This window comes from Haliotis rufescens, unplaced genomic scaffold (assembly GCF_023055435.1).
Source record: "Haliotis rufescens isolate VD_foot unplaced genomic scaffold, xgHalRufe1.0.p SCAF_7, whole genome shotgun sequence".
Classification (NCBI taxonomy): domain Eukaryota; kingdom Metazoa; phylum Mollusca; class Gastropoda; order Lepetellida; family Haliotidae; genus Haliotis; species Haliotis rufescens.
In genome coordinates, this window is record NW_025964361.1 from 59,062,113 (window position 1) to 59,075,220 (window position 13,108).

General features: G+C 39.9%; 1 protein-coding gene and 1 long non-coding RNA gene across 3 annotated transcripts in view; one reads left to right on the forward strand and one right to left on the reverse strand.

Annotated features, from left to right (window-relative positions):
* Positions 1-12,760, reverse strand: part of LOC124147537 (beta-1,4-mannosyltransferase egh-like) — a 135,646-nt gene extending 122,886 nt beyond the window's left edge. The window contains exon 1 of one of the 2 annotated variants that reach the window (XM_046518157.2): positions 12,642-12,760. The gene's annotated coding sequence lies outside the window, so the exon portion shown is untranslated. Of the gene's footprint in view, positions 1-111; positions 131-12,641 lie in introns of those variants that run through there. The other variant, XM_046518162.2, reaches the window with a different exon arrangement.
* Positions 2,670-4,431, forward strand: LOC125376045. The gene is made up of 3 exons (XR_007218931.1): positions 2,670-2,800; positions 3,270-3,474; positions 3,643-4,431. It is a non-coding gene; the product is annotated as an uncharacterized LOC125376045 (long non-coding RNA).
* Positions 12,761-13,108: the final 348 nt, after the last annotated feature.

Here is a 13,108-nt window from a genome sequence, read left to right on the forward strand (position 1 = left end):
CTTTCCCTGACACCTCAAAGTGACAAGCTGCGCTGTTAGCATGATACTGAGCATTCCAAATTTTGAATCCCAAGTAATTGGATTCAGGGCATTTATTTATTCAGAACTTACCCTAGCAGCATGTATGAATGTGACCTGTCGACCTGCTGGCTTACATCACTTGCCCTGATGGCGTGGAGGTCGCATACAAACTACAATCACATTTCCATTTCAAAGAAACTCCCTTGTATGACAGCTTTGTAAACATGGCGGGAATTGATCCATTCCCATCTTACATGAACACCATGTCATCCAACAGGTCAACCTACAGTGTTGTTGATCAGGTTTTCCAAGTTCAGGGTTCTAGTCAGGTATCCGCAAACCGGTCTGTATGCCGGACTTGTCCAGTTGAAAAAGTGCAAACCGGACATTTAAAAATTTGCTAACCGAATATTTTTGAGAAAGTACTTGCCAAACATTACAACCTGAGACTGAGTAGCACTTTGGAAAAGCTGATTGCCATTGCCTGATATTTTGATACTCATTTCAATGCGTGAAAGTGTGGACGTCATGATATATGTATCCCTTCTCTGTCAACTAAAGTTTATTTCAAGGCATCAATATCGGTAATCTGACTGTGGCTGCTGTACATAAAGGCGAGTCACTTCACACACGATTTCCACGAAATGAATGTCAACAATATTAAATGAAATTTTGAATAAAATTAATAAAATAGACTGCAAACATAAGTCCATATATACAATGAACACTTTTTATTACTAGAAAGTATTAAAATTAGAAAGTATTAGGATTAAATTGTGTAATTCAGTATGGATTTGTTGACATGGTATTTCCGGTGTTAGTACATGTTCATGGTAAAATGTCTTTAGTTTTGTGTTGGGGAAAAAACATCAAAACTCATCGTTGTGTTTAATGGGGAAAAAAGTGTGCACTCTACTCCAGAAAATATGTATATGTTATGAAAGTGAGCCTTGATGTTATTATGTTATTATTTTATTCATACATGAACGTCCACCAGTACTCATGGAACTGACTGCGAGTCTTTTGATACCAGGTATATCAACACAAGTCGATAACAGTTTTAAAACTCTGAGGCTTGCAGAGGATTTTTTAACTCTCATCGATGAGTGTTGATACATTTAATATTAAACAACATGAAGGCGAGATATCAGTTATCTTCCAAAATTATTCTTCCAACTTTCCATTTTGTTAACAGCCATAGCCAGTGTCTTGAGTGTTAAAAAGTACAGCTCACCAGCTTCAGTGGCAAGCGGTTAGTGATGTCATATGATTGTTACATTATAGTAACTATATACATCAGAATAGTCAGTAATGCATTGTGATGCAATTTCACAGCATCCCCTAGGCGATATTGCTTTATCTCACCCCAGCCTGATCTGTGGAAGTCAGTTTGGGATGATAAATTGAAATAACAGACAGGATAAAGTGCTGCTGCAGCACATGACAGTTTCAGTGACGCTGTAACTGTGATCTTTGACCAAGTCAGTGCTGACCGACTTGCCAAGCTATCAAACCTAAACTACTCAACATGAACAATCCTGCAAACTAAATTTTCTCTAAATAACACCCAAGCAGTTATTTCCAAGAAACCAGTCAAGACAATTTATTGACCTTGACCTACATGTCAACCAATTTCGATGATTATCACAATTCATGAAACTCTCCCTTTCTTCAACAGGAACAGCCTCAGACTAAATGGCTCCAAATCAATCAATATTTGTTGAAGTCAACACTGGACATGAGGACTGCCACAACAAAAGCGTGACTGATTCTGATCATCAGCCAAGGAAAACCTTCAGCCAAAGCCCATGATTGCAACATACCTCTCACTCAGCCTACTGCAGCACCCCCAGCGTGATCTATGGAGTGTGTGTGTGGTGTTGCCAAGCGTGTACTTCACGTCACAGCCATGCTTATTTCACTTATAAAGCGACATGCATGCATGCGTGCGTGCGTGTGACTGCCTGTACTAGTCTGGACTTATGTTAGTTTTAAAGGAATCGACCAGTATTAACCTGAAATAAATGGCCCCCTAACTGTTTCAGCACCATGGATCCCTGTAGCTATATTTTAATACCAAGTGAGTGAGTAAGTATGGTTTTACGCCGCTTTTAGCAATATTCCCACAATATCACAGCGGGGGACACCAGAAATGGACTTCACACATTGCACCCATGTCGGGAATCGAACCCAGGTCTTCAGCGTGATGAATGAACGCTTTAACCACTAGGCTACCCGACCGCCCCTTTAATACCAAGGCCCATATTTCCAGTACATATGCCTATATGTCTTGTACCTGAGACTGTATGTCTGATGCACTAGTATATATTTCTAGGATGTCCATTAACCTTCTGGTGCCTCACAGGCAGCTTGGGTTGTATACTCCACAGGGAGCTGAGAATGAAACTTGAGTGCACAGTGATCCATTAACGGTGGTAATAAGTCTGTGAGTGCTTTGAGCATGATGATATCCAGTATGGACCTTTATTATTATTATTATTATTATTATTATGGAAGTCACCAGTGGACATGGGAACTGCCACAACAAAAGCGTGAGTCAGGTCCATTTGTGATCAGCGGCCAGCCCAAATTCAAATAGGTAATGTCACACAGTTCCTGGCATCAGTCTGCAGCTGTTCTGCCCCGAGTCCCAGAGGGGACTTCTGCTCTTCACTTATCTACTGCTTTTACAGATGCAGGGACTACGATGCCTTCAGGAACATTGTCAACCAGTGGAGCAGGGGGGAACATTCAGTGATTCACAGGAACACTGCAGCTGGTAATAAAACCTATGGCATTCCAAACACGAGGGAAGGATTGGCCCTTTCCCCACATGTTCCGACAGAACTTGTCATAAAAATAGTTCTCCCCATTCATTTATAAATCACATGGACTGGCCCTTTAGGCACATGTTCCAACAGAACTTTTAATAAAAATGGTTCTCGCCATTCATTTATAAATCACATGGACTGGCCCTTTAAGCACGTTCCGACAGAACTTTTTATAAAAATGGTTCTCGCCATTCATTTATAAATCACATGGACGTCAACCATGCCAACTGCTAAACACTTCAGAGCCATTTGCTTACTGACTTATATAAAAGTTAGTCATAAAACCAAATAAATCAAGTCTGCGCTTTAACATGTTTAACAATGAAATAGAGGTAATGATTAAGCTCTTCACGCTTACAAACACAATGTGTTTAAATCTAATGTTAAATCATTACGATACTTTCTATGGTTAATCAGCAGCAGGAGTCGATGGGGACGATGATGCTGAGAACAGTGCATGAAGATATCTTCAAGTACAGATGACATGGGGAGACAGCAGCATGACTGCAGCACCACTCAACATCAAAGACAGGAAATAAAAGACTCTCCATCCAGACTCAGCAGCGAGCATCATGCCAGGACGACCCAAAGCATGCAATCAAAGCTGAGGTGGAGTTGTCTGGTCGGGAAGGAAATCAGTACAAATTCTGAATCACATCCCCACAATCCAAACCCAGCTATGGGGAACATTGTTATCTTTTTTTCAAAACATATTGAAGAATTTAGACTCATAAGAGAATCGATAATGGAGTTTATGTGTTTATATATATATATACTCCTTTGTCTGCAGGTTTCCATCTTATCGTCATCCTTGAGGCAGACAGCGAGGGCTGTGATCTGTTCCTTCATTGGCAGCTACAAACTTGTATGATTGATTTGAGTTTGTGACACTATTTGAACTGTATTTCAGTTGTGTTAGCTTAATGGGGAGGAAAAATCTTGTGGCCATAGACATATACCATTTTGGTGAAACCCATGAGCAGAGGTACTTGTGCTTGCAAATCAAGTTTCATAATTGAGGTCACTGAACCATGTTCAGTGGATCCTGGTACAAGTAAGGGAAGTAACTCTGCAGAGAGAATTGCAGTTTCGTAGTCTCAGACTACCGAGTCCCATGCAAGAATAGACAAGTTTGTTATTCATGTTCCTGATTCTAGTCTCAATGTAAAGTTAGGACTCTTGAAGCCATATCAAGGCGGCCTGGAAGTAATCGTGGCTCATCCAGGCAGACCAGCGGTTAATATGAACAACTTTCCATGTCACTGCATTATAACACTCAAGTCGTGGAGCTTGACCAACCAATCCAATATGGTCACCTCTTCTGAGAAGCAATAGAGAGCTGGGGACCTGTTTTAGCATGGGCAAGTCTTTGGAGTCTTGTCACTGCCCAAATCGATAAGTCTTGACATTCTTCAGACTTGAAAACAAATCTTGCAACCAAATCTTATATGCAGTCCACACCTTGATTGATCCTGGTTTGAAATGTTTCATGCTTTCACAGTTGTATTCAATCAATAGATAGCACTAATTAAAGTTCATTGATGCTGCCACACAGCTACATTAGACAAGATTACTGATGCTGCGCATGAGCTTAGATGTATTACAACACATTGCCATTTGTACCCAAAAAAACCTAAGAATGGAAGCAAAGAACATTTGCTGCGTGTCCCACTTGAGACCGCCTCTGTAGTCTAGGCGCACGCGCACCCACGAACTCGCGCACACACACACACACGCACAGGCACGCACGCACACAAACACACACGCACGCGCTAAGATCGCGCTGAGATATAATTATGCATGTTGTGGACCTTGTAATGTACTTTCTTATGCCCCCCTTTCAATACAACCACTAATATCGTGAAACACTTTTGAAATTTGTGATGATTCGGCCAATAATGCAAACTTTCGTGGAGAATCGGTAGGAGGTATGAAGCAGTTACGACAAACGTATGACGGAGTTACGAAAACTCGTGGCTAATCGGGTTGAAAAATATGAAGATTGCCAGGAATGGGTTAAGCTGTACAGATCATGTACGGATCATGCACCAATTGTAAGAATCACCTACGACTTAAGTTACGAATATGCCGAATGCATGTACGAATGCAGGATGATTGCAATAAGATACGACTAATACCACATATTTACGAATAGTTGGCGAAAATCGGTACTTTTCCTGACACTTCGGCATGTGCTTGGGTCCCTAAAGACTGGCCAACCCATCATTTCCACCATGAAGGTTCAACAGAGAGCACGTGTTACTCTGGACCTTGTCCTTGGGGAATCGTGTTGTTCTTACTTAATCTTACATGATTTGTAGTTGACTCGGGACATTCGTGGCTGTTTCGGGATGTTTTCGGGTTGAGGACAAGAAATTTTGGGAGCCACAAATCCCTAAGAATAGCCAAGAATGAAAAAGAATCGATTACGAAGCTGTTACGGAACATAAGAATTAATTATGATTGGATTACGACACAGCCACAAAATTGCAATATGGGGACCCTTCCACGAAAGTTTTTGACAAACAAAAACTTTCATGCCAATTTGACGAACTCCTGCGAACTGTGCGAATGTTTGGGAATCAAATAGGATTCATTTACGAACTTCAAGAAATGATTGAGATTTATCTACGAACATGAAAAATTTCCTTTTCGGGGTGATTTGGGATATTTGTGGTCGTAGTGAAATGGGGGTATTAGTCTATATGTACAAATGAGAGTTTGGTAGTTGAAGTGCTAAGATCGCATTGTGGAAAGGACCCCAGCCTAGACTTTGTAATCAGAGGCTTGTGTGGAAATGAGACAATGTCAGTACGTAATTGGGTAATGGTTTACAGCTGGACTGATCTGGATGATAAACCTATAGTTAGCACACAAGTGTTGGTTGAATGATCGGATTCCAACATGCAAGGCCTGCAACTCCACACTCCAGCTTCCTCTTATACAGATCCACTGTTCACTATTTATCACTATCCATGACCAAAACCATGGATTGGTCATTTTTAATTGTGAAAAACATTTAAGCCCTTTGTGAAATAATTGACATTGTCACTGTCGACATTCAAGCATGTCAGTGAACGATGACAATTGTCATATGAAATTAGCCTTAATAATGACATGAATAAGTTACTTTGACTAAAAATAACTGATTACAACCTGAAGATGAGAAAAAGATATGACCGCCTCCGTGGTCTTAGGGTAGAGTGTCGGCCCAGAGAGCAGAAGGTTGTGGGTTCGATCCCCGGGCACATCATACTGAAAGATGTTTAAAAATGGTACTTGTTGTTTCCCTGCCTTGCACTTGGCATTAAGGAGCTAAAACAAGGACACGTCAACTCGCAGTCAGTATACTGTGTCTGAGTGGGTTATTGATGTTAAACTGTGACATGGTATCTCAGCATTGCTCAGTGGGCTAACCCCATAAAATCAGCATTAGTCCATACAAGTGAGTGAGTTTGTTTTTACGCCGTTTTTAGCAATATTCCAGCAATATCACAGCAGGGGACACCAGAAATGAGCTTCACATATTGTACCCAAGTCGGGAATCGAACCCGGGTCTTCGGCTTGACGAGCGAACGCTTTAACCACTAGGCTACCCGACCGCCCCGAGTCCATACAAGCAGCCACACACACACATGCATATGAAAGTGCAATAATCTTGAATACAATGTTACACCCGTTTCACCGCACGTCACACCTATGATGATGAATAATAACTGATTATCTACCATCAAGAGCCCCAACTTTCTTCCAGGTGACATTTAGAACACCTTGGGACAACAATGCTGAAATTTAATTGCTTCATTCAATAATTGGCATTGGTAAAATAACACCATCAGTGAAGGAAAATTGTTCTTGAAATACCATTTACTAAGGCCATGTTGAGCCCGGGACCATTAAATGAATACCGTAAATCATGAAATAAAGGCATCACCAAAGTATTGAGAGTGGCCAACAATGTGTCATGTAATTAGTTCTCGTAGACTTGACTTCGAACTATGAAAACTAATTTTCAATAGAATTCCATGATATAGCAAGGGGTGACCCAATCATTTGCAGGGTGAAGAAAGTCATTTGCTGTCATCACAAACTTAACTTCAACTGCCTGACATGTGATCGAACATCCACGAAATCAAAACTAGGAATCTTCAATTAGATCACCGGCAGGTTAATAGCAAGGGGGCTGGGGACTTTCAATCGAGATTTGATATTTTTTCAGCTATTTAAAACTATGAGCCTAAATATTTTTAAAGAAAAACATCTTGCAACAATGTAATTTCTTTTTTTTCAGCAGTATGAAGCATAAAATTATTCTTTACACATAATTTCATAACTTATTTTATTCGATAATATCCCAGAACCCCACCCTTGAATAACAAATGGTCATTCCTTAAACAAACAAGAAAATTGAAAGCCGTTAATTGTTAAAGTTCCTAAATATAATCTCTCAAAATATAGCTTTGAAAGGTATTCAAAAAGACCTTTTATAACATAACACTGCAAATTTCAGTCAAAGTGTCTTCAAAAAAAGAAATTAAGAAGTTCATAATTTTACTTAAAGTTAAACCATGGAAAGTTTCTCAAAACAGATCTCACCTGGTCATCGTTGCCTGTAAGTCGTTAAATGTAACCTTTTCTGAAACAACCACCTTAGTTCAACATTACAGTTGCCATTTCCTCACAAGCACCAGAGTTCCAGCTTTGGACTAATCTCGTATCAGTCACAACCATGCAGGGAATAACGAACATAATCATGATAAGTTGCAAGAAACAAGCATTTGTTGGCGTGTTGGAATGCCTCTCCAAAGTCACACGCTCCAACAAACAGATCTAAATATTGAACGAATATTCGTTTCACACTCTCAGAAGAGGAGGGCTTTCGAACAGCAAACAAGCTCTTTCTTTCACTGCTTAAACAGTAAACATGAGCTTTTCTTGCTTTATAAATATCTGTGCTTGTTCAGTGAGAGAAATTGGACATCCCATGGCATCACGGCCTGTTGCAAACATAATCAATGAGAAGCAACAATTTGGGTTCACTATTGGTCCACAATGGGATGGCAGTTAAGTTGACCGTTTTGGCTTGGCCAGTTCGCCTTCTTGTCTAGGCACAACAGCATTTGGTCTCGGTGACCAGAATGTCTCTGGGTAAAAAAATCCTCTGGAATGAAGGGATTTGATTCCATTTGGATTTAACCATGCTCGATAAATTTAAACAATGAAGCAATCACATCTACATCAAATATAAACAACGGAAGAAATGACAACTGCTTTGGGGGATTGTGAGCTGGGCCGGACTAAACGACATGCAGACTCAATCCACACGATGACAGCACAGGAGGAACAAGGATTATTTCAGTACTATTCTAAACGCTGAAAAGTGCATGTTTTACGAACAATCACAAACTCCGGCCTGCAGAATCAGATGTATTTTTGGATGAATGGCATCTTTTGAAAAAAAACAATGAATGTTTGTTTGTTGGCCTGTACATAATTGAGACAAGACCACATAATCCAGATAAGTATATTGTGAGCAAGGATGCACACTTTTGGGTAGACTAACATCTGGACTCTGAAATGAACATATCTTACAGAAAAAAAAGTTAAAATTATCTTAATAAAAATATAACAAAAAGGAGCCCAGAGACTCTTCATTTGCAGGTACTTCAGTAATCTAAACTTGCCAAACATTATAGACTTGCATGGGCTGTAATGGATATATTTGTTACAGGGATATGAGGACACAAGCAACCAAGCCACCAAGCATGACTTCCTGATCCATTTGGTTGCATCAAAGAACCTACTTAGGTTGCTGGGGATCAATTCCAACCCAGAATTCCCATGGGGTGCAGACACATTATGAAATGTGATAGCTAAATTTCCATATCAACCTGAGAGGAGACACAAACTTTCTTGAGGATGTATTAAGTGGGAACACTGAAATAATTGTCTAACAATACTATGACAAGGTATTGTGAGGTTATAAATACAATACATTCACAGGAGTGGTGAGTGAGTGAGTTGGGTTTAACACCGCTTTTAACAGTATTCCAGTCATATCACGGCGTGTCAGCTTAATGTGGGAGGAAAGCCTGAAGTGATGCAGGTCTCAGATGTTTACCACTTTGGTGACACCCACGAGCACGGGAATGGTGCTGACAAACCTAGAAATATAATCGGGGTGCACCGGGATTCGAACCCACAATCATAGGTTACTGGCATGCCCAAAGGACGCAACTCTGCACAGCAAATCGTGGCGCCTTAGACGACCGGGCCACCTGTGCCACCACATTTACAGGATGTAGACATGGCTATTGTATGAAAACATACATTAACATACAGTTTTCAGAGTGAATACAGAAGTTGTGAAGCAAGTGTTATCATGGTTATCTTCTGTCTAGTGACCACAGGGCTAGACATAATAGAAGTGTACTTTCTTTCAAGTGTTAGTGATTCAGTGGACACCTACAACCAGCACAGGTTACTGGGGTGTTATTCAGTGGATACCTTCAACCAGCATAGGTTACCAGGGATTGATTCAGTGGACACCTACAACCAGCATAGGTTACTGGGGTGTTATTCAGTGGACACCTACAACCAGCATAGGTTACTGGGGTGTTATTCAGTGGACACCTACAACCAGCACAGGTTACTGGGGTGTTATTCAGTGGACACCTACAACCAGCATAGGTTACTGGGGTGTTATTCAGTGGACACCTACAACCAGCACAGGTTACTGGGGTGTTATTCAGTGGACACCTACAACCAGCACAGGTTACTGGGGTGTTATTCAGTGGACACCTACAACCAGCATAGGTTACTGGGGTGTTATTCAGTGGACATCTACAACCGATTTCCCCCGAAGTTAATGTCAACATTATTGAATGAAATTCTGAATAAAATTAATAAAATAGATGATAAACATAAGTCCAGATACACAATGAACACTAATTATTAACAGATAGTGTAACGACAGGATTAAACCTGTGTAACTCAAAACAGATTTGCTGATATTTATTTCCGATGACGGACCATGATATAGACTAACATTTAGTCTCTGAAATCTTATATAACACAGTATCCTCAGAGCTCCAGATAAGCTTTTGGTGTTGTGGTATTTTACCCATGCATTTTAAAATCATTGGGTATCAGTAATTCTATCTGCGTATTCAAATTTCTGTTACCCACTAGTTTTTAACCATGTGGGTATTTAAGTTAAATATTTTAAAATACTATTCATCTAGTCCCTGCAAACTGGTGTCGTGTGGGTTCCAGAGCTTTATAGGACTCAAAAATACCACGATACTTCCACAAGAAAGTGTGATGGCAAATGATCATGATCATGAGTTTGGCAAGGTTGACGGTATGCCCGTTTATAATTTCAAAATAAGTTGCAGATTTGCTAATCGAATACGCAGGGTTACTTCACAATATTTTGATGATACGCACAAGTTTTATTTTGTAGGGTATCAGTAATGTTTGTTGCGTATTTGATTTTACTGCATATTTCTGCATTTCTGATGCGTATTTTACGCAGATACGCAGCTTATCTGGAGCTCTGATCCTTCTTGACTCTAAAAATTAAAAAAAATTCCCTATGCTGATTTCAGAGCTAGCTTTTTTATGCATTTCTAGATTATTATTTTTTCATAATATAAATATATTCCACGGTCATGGCGCAGGACTCACCATGATAAGAAGACCTAGTTTTAGGTTGGTGGCCAAGCCTATGTACCGCCTATAACATTTTGATACACATTTCAAGAACCAACTTAATACCTCAGCTTATCTACGCAATCGGCTTATCTACGGTCATATACAGAACTCATCATCACCCAATTAATCACAGGCAGCTCTTTGCATAGATCTAAATCAACAAAATCCATCTCAACGTCTGACATGTCTGAGACATGCAGAACTTAAAACCACACACGTAGGTGATCACTGGGAAACGACAAATCGAATTGAATCTCATCAATCATGTAAATAACAATTCTAAATCTGTGTCACCTTGCAGTGCAGATTACAAAGTATTATGCAACATAGTGATATATACAATACTTCATGCAATGCCTAGCAGCAGTGCATTAACACGGGACAGGTAACTGTGCAGGCACTTGCAGACTGGCCCTGTGCCCAAACATTCCGTTATTTTTTTACAGCATTTTGCCCCCCGGCTATCTTTTCCAAGGTTGAATTTTTCTAATTCAATATAAATTGGGTATTGAAATTCAACATACTTTTGGGGTAGGTTGGTTAAGCCATTGGTGGGCATAAAGAAATGCTGACTCGGAATAATAATACTGCGATAATAGTGCAGGCTACTAATGTTAATAAAGTACCATGGACATATATATTTACTTCTAACCGTCAAATTTGTAACCTGAAAGATTAAGTAAGTGTCACCTCACCACAAAAGTACAAAGAGTTTTCAAGTCTAGTTAAGCAAATGTTGATGAAAAGTAAATTTGGCATATCTCATAACACTGACATGATATATTTATGGATAACAAATTTCTTCCAGTATTTCACAACCCCTGTAACTTCTGTGTAGAAACCTCTTAAAACTGAATAGAATGTGAACCCTTCTGCTTTCAGTTTCTTGTAACACATCTGTGATCAGCTAGCATGACATTCTAGTGTTTTTCTGAAATTTATAGATATTTTAACCTCAGCAGGGTTGCATCAAAAGAGTGAGTGAGTATGGCTTTACTCCGCTTTTAGCAATATTCCAGCAAAATCACGGCGGGGGACACCAGAAATGAGCTTCACACATTGTACCCATGTCGGGAATCGAACCCGGGTCTTTGGCGTGACGAGCGAACGCTTTAACCACTAGGCTACCCGACCGCCACGCATTAAAAGAAATCAACCCAACAGCTGCACATCAATAATGTGCAATGCAACAAGTTTGTCAACTTCATGGATGTATGGATTATTGTGTTTTTGTCATCATCATGGGAGCATGCATTATTTACTTGTTATTGATTTATATGACATCACAACTCCTATTTCACACCTGGTTGGTTTTATGTAGATTGTTATTATTTTCAACAAATTACATTTTGAGATGCCACAAATGTTTTACAAAAAAAAATAAAAAAATTTAATGACATAATGTCAACCTGAGCACATTTACAACTGTCTTTGTCACAAACTATTTGTAAACATTTTGTTTATATCGTGAATACGGAACTGCATAAAATGCACGTCAAACAAATGCAGCTGACAGCTGTCCTTAGGACCCTAAGAGTTACCTCCCTTTGAAAGTGTTGCCGTGGAACTGGCGAGGAAAAGCGATTATTATGTAGCAAAAAGATCTACGCATCTGTCAATCGATCGATGCCTTTAAAGCACACCGCCATATTCACACCGTGGTACATAAGCCTACCACTATCAGATTACACACAAATACAGCTTGTTGTTAAAACTGTAAAAAAATGTGGCAATGTGACCGTCAATCGTAGGATTTAACTTCAATGCACTCCCTATAGCATGGTTTTCCATGCAGCATGCATGGTTATCACATTGACACTCGCGATATACATTATTTCCTGACTTGGGGGTTAAAAACGCTACGTAACCAACTGACGAATTCAAAAACCATCTTCCATGTTTGCAGCACCGCACCGGCGGTTAAAGCTCAACTTTCAAGTGCACCGCGCATGTGTGCACGAGACAGCCCCGAGGCCGCCTTCAGAACAGACATGTGGAATATTTCGATTTACAGGACGTTTGGTTACAAGAACAGGGCCATTATGAAGAGATATAACAATGACGAATACTTACAGCTAAAATCCAAGCAGCTCCTAGAATTCAGTAATTCTACTTTCCACTGTAAGTCATCTTGGCGCAACCGTCATAGCGCACAAGCTCGGTTCGCGTTATGACGAGACTGGGCTGGTGTTCGGAGCTAGCCATCTGTCTGTACGAGGCATCTGCCCCTCCGAGGATTCCATTGGTCAAATTTATCTGTAGACTTGTAGTCATTTTCGGAATATTTTGGTTTCCATGGAAACGCGGTAGGCATTGTCACTGAGATACGGGCGTATCAAAATGATTAATTAGTGAAAGGAAAAACGATAGTTCATCGCATCTTGTCTCTATCTCTTGTTTAATAGAGAGTGTTTTACTGTCATATATTGACTATTAAAAGAGAGGTTAAGGGAAGAGAGCGGTGATCCTGAAGTAATTAATGAAACGGTTGTCAGAATTCTTGTATGTTCGGATCAATTTTGTTAAATAGAAATAGTATG